We start from the raw sequence: 14,406 nt of genomic DNA, 5'->3' as shown, positions 1-14,406 counted from the left end.
ATGCTAAATTGCCCTCAAGTGTCCAAAAAATATTAGATGCAGTTATTGGGTTACCGGGATAGGCTGGAGGTGTGGGCTTAAGTAGGGTGCTGTTTCCAAGGGCCAGTGCAGACTTGATGGGGCCGAGTGATCTCCTTCTGCACTGTAAATTCTATGATGATTCTATCCAACAGACCATCCTTTACCAGTTCGGGTATCTCCAGTGGGATGCTACCACCAAACATGTCTTCCATTCTTCTTTCAACATTCTGAAAGGATCATTCCTTCTCCAGCACCCTGTTTTACTCTTTAATCACCCCCAACACCCCCTACCCTTCCCACTGCATCTTCCCATTAAGTGCAGGAGATACAACACCTTCTCCTTGACCTCCTCTCTTCCCATCACGCTGGGTTCCAAATACTTCTTCCACGTCAAACAGCAATTTATCTGTATTTCTCTCAATTTAATACACTGTATTTGCTGCTCAAAATGCAGTCTCCTCTACGCTGCGATGTTTGGACAATCACTTCAAAAAAACATTCATCCTGCAAGGGCGACCCTGAGCATCTGATCACCTGTCATTTTAAGTCACTGCTCCACCGCAACCCTCGCTGGCCTCTCTGTACTTTGCCTCCTACACACAAGTTCAAGGAACAGAACCTCATCCTTCAAAACTGACACTTTCACAAGTTCAAAGATTTTAGATCATAACCACTGTCTGTGTTTTACGGGCAGTGGTGATTGGTAATGATGACTGGCAATCATTCTGCTATCGCCATTAACAACTTTAGACTCATCTATTCTTCCAGATTCTCCAGTGTCCAGATCAGATGCATGACCCAACGTGCACAACAGGACCCCAAAGTCCCAAAGCACTGACCTCTGTGGGAATTATCCGGGAAGCTTGAACTTCCAGTGGGCAATTCCTCTACTTCTGGTGACCCTTTGAGAGTCAGAGATTTTGGACAGTTTCTACCTCGATAATGACCCAAATGTTAGACATAAAATCCTGGTCTTCCTCCTGGACAACTACACAACTGACCCCAAGTCACTTTCACTGAAACTACTCAAGCTTTTCCCCCTGCCCCCCCTTACCTTAACCCTACCACCCCTCCTGACGATACAAATTGACTCGACTACCCCGCTCCCTCCCGCCCCCCCCCCACGTGCCACTTCATCCATCTGCCACCCTGCCCGTTTACCTCACCCACCTATTCACTCATTCATCCACTAACATTCACACTGGACATTTAAAAGTGCCTTATGACAGTTGTTTCTGTACACATTGGGCGTGTGCACCTTGCACCCATGGCACCAAAATTCGGGGAGGTGCCAGGAAAATTGTGGTGCAAAATGTCATCAGCAGAACAGGTGAAGTAAGATTGTGCACCTCACTGGCTGCAAAATTAGATTCCATGGGTGAACCACCATTAATGGCAAAGCTGCAACAATGAATTGGATGAAAAACAAAATATGCCAGCCTGATGGCATTCCAGCTGAAGTTTTCAAAGCTGGAGTCTTTTACTTACATCACGATTCCATGCACTCGTCTGACAGACATAAATTTCCCACCCCATCCAACTTCAGGAATGTGCTTATTATAACCATCTCCAAGAAGGGAAGTAATTAATGCCATGGGAAGTTTTGGGGTATTTCGCTCTTTCCCATAGCTGGGAAAGTCCTGACACGCAGCAGCCCGAATTGCCTACTTCCCACGGCTGGGGAAATCCTCCCAGAGACACTAATCTTCCAGAGTAGCCTCAAATGTTATCTTGTTCCCAGGCAAATATTGAGAACACCAGGAACCCAGAAAATCGTGACACTCTGTGGATTATGCTCCAGAGATGTGGTTGTCCAAGAAAGTTCATTCCAACTGCGTAATTGCTTCATGATGATATAACTCTAATGGTCTGGAGATCTGAAACTTAGGCCTTCAAGACCTGGACCAGGGTCAAGTAAAGCAGTGTTATAGCCCCCATGCTATTTACAATCTACTTAACCACGACTAGTCACCTCAAAGATCAACTGCAATGTTAAACACAGTCTAGATTAAAAAATATCGCATCCCCACCAAAACTAAACTGACCACCATAGATTTAAATTATCTACAGTTTGTAGTGTCTGTGCCAGGATTTACAAGCCACTTTCGGTCTCTCCAACTCTACAGAGAAACTCAGCCTTTCATGCTCAAAACACATATCAATGCTCACCTGGTCAGCCAAATATTCCGTCAGCCAAATATTCCATCTCCCATATATATTGAAGGAGACATTCTGGGATATGTTGAGCACTTCCCATAGCAACCACCTCTCTCAAAAGGCCACCATTGCTGAGGAGATCCAACACAGTCAGCTGTGCCAGATCGGCTTTCTACAAACTATGGCACGAGTGCTTGACAACAAAGACCTCCACAAATCAACAACATCTTAGTGTAAAGAGCAGTTATTGTCACACGGTGTTATGATGTTACAACTAGATGGGAAGATTCCAGAATGGAACCCGGGCTCAAAAGACCCTAACTTTTGCTTTTCGCAGCAGAACATGGAGGAACAGAGTCACAGGACCACCAGTAAGTTTTAACAAGGAAAAAAAAACATTAAACATGAAAAGTTAGATTATACAACACCCCTTTACTCCTCCTTCACTTAATAAATACACATATTTTAAGATTAACGGGGCTTACATGGTACATCTTAAGCTACAATGGTCTCAGTCACACAAAGTCCCTTTTAAACACACACATGGATCAGCGTCAAGGGCGCCATGATTCCCTCCATGCTGCTTTGTGGGTCTGTAACGTAGAGGAGCAGGTCATCCGCAAAGAGCTACTCTGTTCTCTGTCTCCTCTCCAGGTCCCCGTGCAATTCTTTGCCACTCTGAGCACAATCACTAGTGGTTCAATCGCTAGGGTGAACAGCAACGGGTTCAGCGGCATCCCTCGTGCCTCTGCAGCTGCAAGTACTTAGAGCTGGTGATGTTCATCCATACGCTAGTCATGTGAGTGGTGTATAGGAGTTTCACCCAGGTGGTGAACCCCATTTGAAGCCCAAACTGCTCCAGTACCTCTGAGTTACCTCTTCTCGACTCTTATGAAGGTTTTTCTGCGTCCAGGGAAATGATCACATCTGGTCTTCTCTCCCTGGGTGAGGTCATTACCACGTTCAGCAGGTGCCTGATGTTCACTGCCCACCCTTGACAAAGGACGCCTAGTTCTCCCAGTGCTTCCAGCCCATTTACTATTCTCCCTCACGAGGAGTCCATCAAGGAATTGTTTCATCCCCAAGTCCCCTGAGGGGAGCTCAGAGGTGTATAGGCACCGGTAGAAGGCCTTGAACGTCTCATGGAATGTTTCCAGCTTCGTTACTAGTTTGCGTCTGCGGTCTCTAATCTGGGCCATTTCTCTCCTGGCTGCCTGCTTTCTCAGCTGGTTAGCCAGAAGGTGGCTTGCCTCGTCTCGTCTGTGTTCGTACAGGCTCCCCCGTGTCTGGAGGAGTTGGTGCACTGGTTTCCTGGTGGAAAGCACGTCAAAGTCCATTTGTAACTTCTTCCTAACCCTGAACCCCCTCCCCCACTCCTATTACCGGCCCCCCTTGCTCTCCTACCCCCATTTACTCCCCTGACTGTCCCCCCCCCCCCCCCCTTGGTGCTGTGTACCCCCGCTGTTGCCAGGCACGCTCTCCTGTAGGAGACATGCCATGCCCAAACCCCCCCCAGCACTTTACTTCCTGGCACTAGCTTACCCACTAATGTGGTGGCCTCCCTGCTGGGGTCAGCTATACGTCTGTCCTTCGCCTGTTATCTGGTTTCCAGTCCTGCCGATCTCCTCACCCTCGACTGCGCTCTGCTGCCCTCATCCCTTCTTCCTACGCTTTAGTTTCAGTCATCAAAGCGAGGCAGTGCAGTCCTGTGCAAAGTGTCTCTCCGGTTCATTAAAGTCCCTTCGGGTGATCTGCTCATCGCTGTCTCTGCTGCTGTTTTTCCAGCCCGTTTCCCAGGACAAATTTGTCCGTTTCCACGGGGTCGTGAAGAAATGCTCCCTGCCTGGAACGTGACCCAGAGTTTAGCCAGGTACAGCATCCCAAATTTGACTTTGTTTTTGTACAGGACTGCCTTCACCCTGTTGAATTCTGCCCAGCGCCTGGCCAGGTCAGCCCCAATGTCTTGGTTCTGGTGTCCATCCCAATTGCAAGTTCTTGTGTGCTGACCCAGCGCAGGATTCTCTCTCGGTCTTGGTACCGGTGCACTTTGGCGAATATTGCCCTCAGCTGCTCTCCAGCCTTGGATTTTGGGCTACCATTCATTCAAAATAGCAACAACTTGTCCTTCAAGCTGCATCACATTAATGGGGAGGTAGAGTGGCCATGGGGAAGAAAAGGAAGCACATCCTGCACTCTTATCTCACCACCTCGTGGAACATCCTGCCCATCTGCCCAAAGTTCTGCGTGAGAATCACAAGATCACCACTGGCAGAAACTCATGACCCTGAGCAGATGTCATTCCCAAATAGAGGGGCAGCAACAAGGGGAATTCTCCCAATGTTTTATCTAAGTGAACTTGAATTCTCTTTTTAATGTGTCATTTGTTAAATGTCACCTCAATGTTTAAGCATTGCAGCCTCCTGTGCACCAATGTGCATTTATATAGGGTGTAAAACAAGTTAATTGAAATGGCACAAATTAAACAAAATATCAAACCAACGAACTAAAGGGGCAGCCCCTTGAAGTTACATTTTATATTGCGCCTTCACAATCTCGGCCCACAATCAATTAATTACTTGTGAAATGTAGCCACTGTTGTCTTGTTGGGAAATATGTCAGCCAAAGTGTGCCGCAGGCACATGAGCTGGTATTAAATACAAAAGCAAGAATGAATTTCTACATTTGTACAACACACTGCCATTTCATTTCTAACTAAAATAAAAAGTTTGCCAAAATATTTAGTTTACTGAATACGTAATCATAACATGTATTAAACACGCAAGGAGCAGAATTAGAATCAATACCTGTCTTTCCTAACTTGATTAGATTAACATGTTGAATGAGGCACCAGTGTGAAGATTGTAAAGACCAACATTCATATTAAAGGTTCAAGTTTTCAATGTCTGCATTTTCAGGAACTCCAATAAGACACTTTCCTTACCGCAATCTGCCTGATTCTTGTGTACTGTTAAAAAGAGGGTCGGCGCTATCATTCAGTGGAGTTCACAGAAATACAATACTGACTGTGCTATAATTAGAACCTATCATTTACTATTTATCTTATTCCTGTAAATGTGTATGCCAACAATCTCCCATTACTCCTCCCGAGAATGACAACTCAAACTGGCATATGGTTCCACATGTGGTGGCAGTATCTTGCCAAGCAATGATCCTTGAACAAAGGGAATTGATAATGCTATTCTCGCCTATTCCAATTCAATCCGCAACCTACTTTTAAACATAACATTATGTATTATGTTTACTGTAGCATTAAAAGCAGAATTTGCCGTTTTGCAAGTTTAAATTTATATACAACAAACAGATTTAAAACTGGTATGGACTTAAAAAGTTAGGAATTACCCCCAGGTCACTGACAAAATACTTTTTAACCCCACAGCTGTAGAATCTAAAATGAAGGTACAATTCAGCAGTAGATTAATGCTGGTTTCCTCTAATTCCACTGCTACTAAACGCCAACCCGGATTTCAATAGTAGGTAATGAGGCTGTGCTGCAATCTGTTGAACTCATCTAGACAGCTGATGATTTTCAGTAAAACCTTTGAAATATGAAGATTTTTATTGGAGGCTTATGGGGAACGCATCAGTGCAAGCCAGCATTGTTTGTACTTGTATTCGCCAGCATTGCACAGTTTGTCTTTTCACCTTATGGCTGGTGCAATTTTGTGCAGTAATTGTTCCTCAATATTCTGGACTACAAAGAAACCTAATTAGATTGCACCATTAGAACAGGGTTAAATTGCCGTCTATCTCATCAGCTTACCTCTTATTAGAAATAATTTTTAAAATGTTCGGCACAGTGGCACAATGGCTCACACTGTTGCTTCACAGCGCCAGGGACCTGGGTTTGATTCCCAGCTTGCGCCACCGTCTGTGCGGAGTCTGTACATTCTCCCCGTGTCTGCGTGGGTTTCCTCCGGGTTCTCTGGTTTCCTCCCACAAGTCCCGAAATATGCGTTTGTTAGGTGAATCGGACATTGAATTCTCCCTCAGTGTACCCAAACAGGCACCAGAGTGTGGCAACTAGGGGATTTTCACAGTAACTTCATTGCAGTGTTAATGTAAGCTTACTTGCAACGCTAATAATAAAGATTATGTTTACTATCCTCAGAAATGGATTGTTATGTAATTGCTCCTTTGAAATAACAGGCATATAAACAAAATGATGAAACCAATGGCTGTTTCCATGATTACAGGAAAATTGCTATTAGTCCAAAGTTAAGCCCCCAACATATTTTGTAAATTCTTTATCTGTAGCTTTTGACAATCAGCTTGAGTATCCAACCTTTATCCAAATTTTCCGAACATCTATATCATTGCGAATGTGTGCTTCTGTGCAATTAGAAACATTAAAAATTAACGCAATAATTTGCAAGACAGAGCTTAACCAAGTAATACTGACACGTACAGAGAAAAATCAGTTTATCTATTCTATAGTGTGTCAGCCACGGTACAGTGGCAGCATCACCTGAGGCTCGATCACAGACTAACACTCCTGCACAGTATCAAGGGAGTGTCACAGTGACAGAGGTACATGAGACTTTAAACCAAGGTGCATCTGCTCTCTCACATGGATATAAAAGATCCCATGGTACTATTCTGAAGAACACAGGAGGTCGCTCAAGTGCCCTTGCCAAAATGCTATAAAACAATCTGGTCATTATCATATTGCTGCTTGTGAAACCTTGCTGTGCCCAAATAGGTTGCCACATTTCCTACATTACAAACATGACTATAATCTAAATAGATTGCAAAGCGCTTTGGGACATGCAGAGATCATGAACGCTTGGAAATGCAGATGGCTCTTTTATTTTTTTCAGTGTAAAGTTAATTTCCACAGGGGCCAGTTAGCTTGGTCGGTTAGATGGTTAGCATGTGGTTCAGATGCAGGTTAGATTTCTGTTCTGGCTGAGGCAGATTTGGGATTTGCCTCCTCACCCCGATGTATAGAGGAAGGCAATAGCAAACCACCACTGACAAAAAAAATCGTTCAGGATGAGCATCAGCAGGCAATGAGCCAAGGACCTGTGTTCCAGCAGAGCACAGATGAACGAATGATACCCATGATAAAATCTCCACCATGCCTATCTATTTACAGACCACCAAACTGCCTAATCTAACCAATAACCAAAAATTTGATAAGGACAAAAACTCAGCAGTAGATTTCTAATGTTTTGCTATTAATGCTTATGTTGCATTTGAATTTCCATGATAGCAGTCAGGCCACAATCTTTCTCTGCTCCCTCCCTCAACACTCCCGGCCCTTTCCGAAAGTGTCTACAACATTCCTATGGATTAAAGCAAGCTAACCAACATTTTCAGTCGTTTGAAATTTCCAAGTAATTCATGGAAATTGTATTGAGGCAATCACTACCATATTAATAACAAGTGGCAACCTTCACTATTACGGTTTTATCTTTAAAAAAAATTACTTCGGGAATTTTCACAGTTCAAATACATCAATTAAACAGCAATGTCAAAAAAAATCATGTATTTGGAAATCCTACCTCCTAGCTGCAACTAAGCTAGAATGACAGGATGGTGTTTTCTATATTACCAGGTTTCTTTACACAATGGTAAACTCAAACAAGACATTATAGCATTTCTGAATGGAAGGTTTCTTGACCATTCAATTAAATAAAAGACAAATAGCATCTGATGAAAACAAAAATGACCTCAAATCACCAGCCCAGTACACCAGACCCGTAAATTAGTTTGAAACCCTGGGACGTCTTTCCAACATCGCCCGTCTGTACGATTATCTTTGAGTCCACATTAATGATAGGCAATTCATCAACCACTGGCTTGGCTGTGTACAGATTCCACATAAAAGACTCAAATCTTGGAGGTGTCAAGTATATACAAAACTTTAGAATTTCAAAAGTCTGCCTGAACTCGATAGACCTGGCCCCTACCAATCCAAGGGCAAGAAAGGCAACGTTGATAACAAAATGTCATTTGGTCTCACGGAAATTCACTGTCTTCCACAGAAGACAAGTTCCTGCCTCGGTTTGAGACGGGTGCCAAAAGCAGATTGCGCGGAAAACATGATTTTGTTCCAGTAAAGTAGGCACCAACCATATTGCCACTGACATCCACTTTTGGTTTGCTAATAACCGCACTATTTGGATGCATTAAGAGAAACATTGCAAAACTTCCTCCTCTGCTACCTTACACACAGGTATGTGATACAATAAACCGAGCTTAAATTAGAGAATAGTTATGGCCATTAAATAAGTTTAAAACCACTTTATATCAGGAATTAAAATTCCTCTTTAGAAACAAACTAAATGTTTAGGAGCAAACAACAACTTTATTGCATATGATACATTTTGTACGTTGTTCAGATTTGATGTCACAAATGACATTCCATAAGGAATTAAGTAATTGTATGTCAACTGATAAAATTGTGGTTGCTTATCTTTGCATTTATTTGAGTAACATGCAAATCGAGAAAAAATCAACTGGACTACATTACAATGGTGACTATACATCAAAAGAACTTAATTGGCTGCAAAACACTTATGGACATCCAGAGATATAATAATAATCTTTATCGTCACAAGTAAGCTTACATTAACACTGCAATGAAGTTACTGTGAAAAGTCCCTAGTCGCCACACTCCAGCATCTGTTCGGGTACACTGAGGGAGAATTCAGAATGTCCAATTCACCCAACAGCGTGTCTTTCGGGACTTGTGGGAGGAAACCGGAGCAGCCGGAGGAAACCCATGCATGCAGGGAGAACGTGCAGACTCCGCACAGACAGTGACCCAAGCCGGGAATTGAACCTGGGATCCTGGAGCTGTGAAGAAACAGTGCTAAACCACTGTGCTATCCACTATTGAAAGCCATCAGCTACCATCAAAATCCTGGAAGTTACTATCGAGCAGAAACTGAACTGGATATATAAATACTGTGGCTACTAGAGCAGGTCAAAGGTTGGAATTCTGCAGGGAATAACTCTCCCAACTCCCCGAAGCCCATTAACAATCTACAAAGCATAAGTCAGGAGAGTCATGTAATACTCCCCACTTTGCCCGAGTGGCCGCTGCTCTTTTGATTGGCACGTCATCCACCACCTTCCAACATTCACTCCCTTCACACAGTGGCAGCAGTGTAACCATCTACAGGGACTGGTCCAGCACAGTGGGTTAAACAGCTGGCTTGTAATGCAGAATAATGGCAGCAGCGCGGGTCTCCCCGAACAGGCGCCGGAATGTGGCAACTAGGGGCTTTTCACAGCAACTTCATTGAAGCCTACTTGTGACAATAAGCAATTATTATTGCAAGATACACTGTAACAACTCACCAAGGCTCCTTCGACAACACCTTCCAAACCCATGACCTCTACTGCCCTGAAGGACAAGGGCAGAAGATACAGGGGAACACCACCACCTGCAAGCTCCCCTCCAAGTACCAGCCTCCCCGAACAGGCGCCGGAATGTGGCGACTAGGGGCTTTTTACAGTAACTTCATTTGAAGCCTACTTGTGACAATAAGTGATTTTCATTTCATTTCAAGTCACACACTATGCTGACTTAGAAATATATCAGTGTTTCTTCACTGTTGCTGGGTCAAAATGTTGGAATTCCTTCCCTAATAGCACTGTGGATGCACTTACACCATGTGGACTGCTGCTGATCAAGGTAGCAACTCATCACCACATTCTCAAGGGCAATTAGGGATGGGCAATAAAACCTGTCCTAGCCAGCGAAGCCCACATCCCATGTAAGAGTCTCTCTTTCTTTATCTATTTCCAGTTCTTGTAGCAGAATGAGTCATAGTTTTCAAACATTAATTTTGTTAACTGGTGTTATTCATCCCTATGAGTGTTCTTCACACCGTTTCAAGATCCTAAATAACCAGAATTTTAAACTCTATCCAATGCCAAAAAATACTGCAGGAGTAAATTAATTACAAACCCCTCAAATGCAGGAATTATATATATATATATATATATATATATATATATATATATATATATATATATATATATATATATATATATATATATATATATATATATATATATAAATATATATATATATTAATGGCCAATTTAGAGGACTACATTCACAGTAAAAAGCACAGAATTTAGACGTGTTATTCGCTATAGCTATGGTGCTGTCCCAGGAGTGGAAAAATGCCAATGAGGCCTCTCAGGACTGTGACATTTTGTTTATTCCAGAGGTCCTGGACCTTCTCTTATGGATTAGAATTGTGGTTCTGACAAGGTCCTTGCAAGATTGTACATTTGGTTGTAACCACAATTTTAAATAAAACAATCAACTATACGCCAATCAAGAGAAGCCTGAAGGTAATAGCAATAATAGGAAACGTCCACTTCACACAAGGTTGAATGAAATCTTAAATGTTCTGTACTTTACTAAGGAACAGTTCAACTAATGAAATATACCATACAATAAAATGAGAACTAAAAAGTGAGGGGTGCTTCAAGCTGTTGCAATATTCTGCTATAACTGAACATATATATTATTCCACATACTTTATTCCATGCATGTTCCCTATAAGTGCTATTATGCAACTGAACTCGAACTCACTTAACTGTGTTACGGCATAAATATCAGTAAGACACTCGTTCAAACTAGACATATCCAGCAAACAGAATCACAGAACTGCCGCAACGCTAGAGGCCATTCAGTCCATAATGTATGCACCAGCTCTCCAAATGAGCAATTCACTATGGACCATTCTCTTGCCTTCTCTATACCTTTATTGTCTGCTTGCTCTTTTAATAATTTTCATTAAATCAGGTAAAGGTGGGATGGGGAAGAACTGGACCAGTGAGCCTCCTCCTCCGCCTCCTCCTCCTCCCCCCCCCCCAACAACATCCAGCCCCACAAACCTGACCTGGCGATAGCAGTGGTTAGCACAGTTGCTTCACACCACCAGGGTCCCAGGTTCGATTCCTGGCTTGGGTCACTGTCTGTGCTGAGTCTGCACATTCTCCCCATGTCTGCGTGGGTTTCCTCCGGGTGCTCCGGTTTCTTCCCACAAAGTCCCGAAAGCCACAGTCCAAAGATGTGCAGGTTACGTGGATTGGCCATGCTAAATTACCCTTAGTGTGTCCAGGAAAAAAAAGGTTGGGTGGGGTTACTGGGATACGGTAGAGGTATCGGCTTGAGTCGGGTGCTCTTTCCAAGAGCCGGTGCAGACTCAATGGGCCGAATGGCCTCCTTCAGCACTGTAAATTCTATGATTCGATGATTAAAAACCCTGCTCCACCACATCCTCAACTGTCCCCTCCCCACCCCCCTCAAAACCCCCTCCCCAAAACCTCTGCCCCTCAAAATCCCCTCCCCCCAAAACCTCTGCCCCTCAAAACCCCCTCCCCAAAACCTCTGCTCCTCAAAACCCCCTCCCCCCAAAACCTCTGCCCCTCAAAACCCCCTCCCCAAAACCTCTGCTCCTCAAAACCCCCTCCCCCAAAACCTCTGCCCCTCAAAACCCCCTCCCCAAAACCTCTGCTCCTCAAAACCCCCTCCCCAAAACCTCTGCCCCTCAAAACCCCCTCCCCCAAAACCTCTGCCCCTCAAAACCTTTGCCCCTCAAAACCCCCTCCCCAAAACCTCTGCCCGTCAAAACCCCCTCCCCCCAAAACCTCTGCCCGTCAAAACCCCCTCCCCCCAAAACCTCTGCCCGTCAAAACCCCCTCCCCCAAAACCTCTGCCCCTCAAAACCCCCTCCCCAAAACCTCTGCCCCTCAAAACCCCCTCCCCAAAACCTCCGCCCGTCAAAACCCCCTCCCCCAAAACCTCCGCCCCTCAAAACCCCCTCCCCCAAAACCTCTGCCCCTCAAAACCCCCTCCCCCAAAACCTCTGCCCCTCAAAACCCCCTCCCCCAAAACCCCCTCCCCAAACCTCTGCCCCTCAAAACCCCCTCCCCCAAAACCTCTGCCCCTCAAAACCCCCTCCCCCAAAACCCCCTCCCCCAAAACCTCTGCCCCTCAAACCCCCTCCCCCTCAAAACCCCCTCCCCAAAACCTCCGCCCGTCAAAACCCCCTCCCCCCAAAACCTCCGCCCCTCAAAACCCCCTCCCCCAAAACCCCCTCCCCCAAAACCTCTGCCCCTCAAAACCCCCTCCCCCAAACATTCTCCCTTTCCCCTCAAACCCTCACCCTTTCCTCTCAAACTCTCTCCCCTCAAACTCCCTCCCCTCAGACCCTCTCCCCTCAGACCCTCTCCCCTCAGACCCTCTCCCCTCAGACCCTCTCCCCTCAGACCCTCTCCCCTAATCACAGCGCTGGCTGCACCATCTGTCGCCATGGAAACGTTTACTGAGGCGGACAGGGAGAGGGAGGGGCGCCGCCAGCCCGCGGCCCCTGCCGGCCAGGCCAGGCCAGCCCAGCCAAACTAGGCAGACAGACCAGGCCGGGCCGGGGGTTGGGGAGGGGGTTCCCGGCCGGGCCTCCACTCACCTGGACTCTGAGGGACGTCCGCCCGCATCGGGAGGCGGCAGCTGTCAACCAGCCGGCGTTGGCTCACTCCCACAACCCCCCGCGCGCTATGCAGATGAGTTCCCATGACCTGACGTCAGCGCGTGTCTGACGTAAATGCGGAACCTCCCTCCCTCCCCGGCGATGGGGAAGAGCACGTGGTTCGTCTCCAGAATGTTGCAAAATATACTGCAGAGGCAGAGAAGCTCAGACTGCAGGAGACTGCAGTGTGTAACCTTGCAGAAATGGCAGAGCAACGTTAAATACCATTCTCATTCAACACTTCTCTGTAACCAGATATGAAAATATTAAAAATGGTAAAACAAAAGCTGATTTGGTTGATTGTGAAGCTTCACCAAATTGACTAATGGTGTGGGGAAAGTGTGTCTCACTAGGACGGGTGTGTTGGCCGACGAAAGGCTGGAACATGGGAAAGTCAGCAGATAACGCCTCCAGGAATAGATTTAATCTTTTACAGAGTCATCCAGACTCGAAATGTTTGCTCTGTTCTCCTGCCACAGGTACTGTTAGACCTGCTCACGTTGTGCAGCATTTTCATAGAATCATTGAATTTAGTGTAGAAGGAGGCCATTTGGCCCATCGAGTCTGCACCAGCCCTTAGGAAAGAGCACCCCACTTAAGATCAGGCCTCCACCCTATCCCTGTAATCCAGCAATCCCACCCAACCTTTTTGGCACTAAGGGCAATTTATCATGGCCAATCCACCTAACATGCACATCTTTGGACTGTGGGAGGAAACCGGAGCACCCGGAGGAAACCCACACAGACATGGGGAGAACGTGCAGACTCCGCACAGACAGTGACCCAAGCCAGGAATCGAACCTGGGACCCTGGAGCTGTGAAACAAATGTGCTAACCACTGTGTTACTGTGCCGCCCCTTTTGCTCTTTCAGGTTCCAGCATCTGCAGTAGTTTGCTTTTAATCATAGATTTATAGTTGGCAACCCGAAAAATACTGCTGGAAATCTGAAATGAAAACAGAAAGTGCTAGAAACACTCAGCGGGTTGAGCAGCATCTGTGGACAGAGAAAGAGGTTTTGAGATGAAATATGACTTCTTCGATGAAGTCATATCTGACTCAGTATGTGAATGGTTTCAATATTGTAGCTGCAAGGAGCGTTACACCTGAGCTACAGTCATTCAAATGACGTTAAATACAACTTTTAAATTTTAAAGGGAAAATTGTACTCCAGTTCAACTGTTGCAAGACTTTCTGTATTATCAGTAAATACCAATCATAAAATTCATAAATAGTATGTAAATGAGTGAGAATTTAAGAAACTCAACCTTACAACATGTGATCAATGGACTTTAATACAAAATGCAACGTATAGCAGACGTTCAATTTTTTTCTGTAAATTTTGCAATATATTGCCATTATTTGTGTATTGAAATGTGCATAATTGTGTGACCTTTTCATTGTCTTTCAAACCTTATTTTCATTTGAATGATTGTCTATAACTGTTATAATTTATGGTTGCCTGTTTTATATCACCGTCACAATTTGGCAGCCGTCACCACAATGTTTCTGAATAAACCAGTTATCACTCTATCTATCTTGGAGAGTGCTGCTGCTTCTGATATTTTCCAAACTGTTCAAGATGCATTCTCCAAATTTCAATTCTGACTCGCAGTACAAACAAGGCATTCAAAAAAAATGAAATCCAAACTTTTCACTTCAAAGTAATTTTCTGGATTTAATTTTTCCAATCTACTAATCTTGTTATCA

At 44.8% G+C, this 14,406-nt stretch overlaps 1 protein-coding gene across 5 annotated transcripts in view; it reads right to left on the bottom strand.

Annotated features, from left to right (window-relative positions):
- The window catches only part of mrtfba (myocardin related transcription factor Ba), a 268,477-nt gene extending 255,499 nt beyond the window's left edge, over nt 1-12,978 (bottom strand). For all 5 annotated transcript variants that reach the window (XM_038819577.1, XM_038819581.1, XM_038819579.1 and 2 more), the window contains exon 1: nt 12,639-12,978. The gene's annotated coding sequence lies outside the window, so the exon portion shown is untranslated. The remainder of the gene's footprint in view (nt 1-12,638) is intronic.
- Between the last annotated feature and the right edge of the window lie 1,428 nt (nt 12,979-14,406).

Source organism: Scyliorhinus canicula, chromosome 15, assembly GCF_902713615.1.
Source record: "Scyliorhinus canicula chromosome 15, sScyCan1.1, whole genome shotgun sequence".
In the NCBI taxonomy this organism is placed as follows: domain Eukaryota; kingdom Metazoa; phylum Chordata; class Chondrichthyes; order Carcharhiniformes; family Scyliorhinidae; genus Scyliorhinus; species Scyliorhinus canicula.
This window is presented reverse-complemented; position numbering and strand designations above follow the sequence as displayed.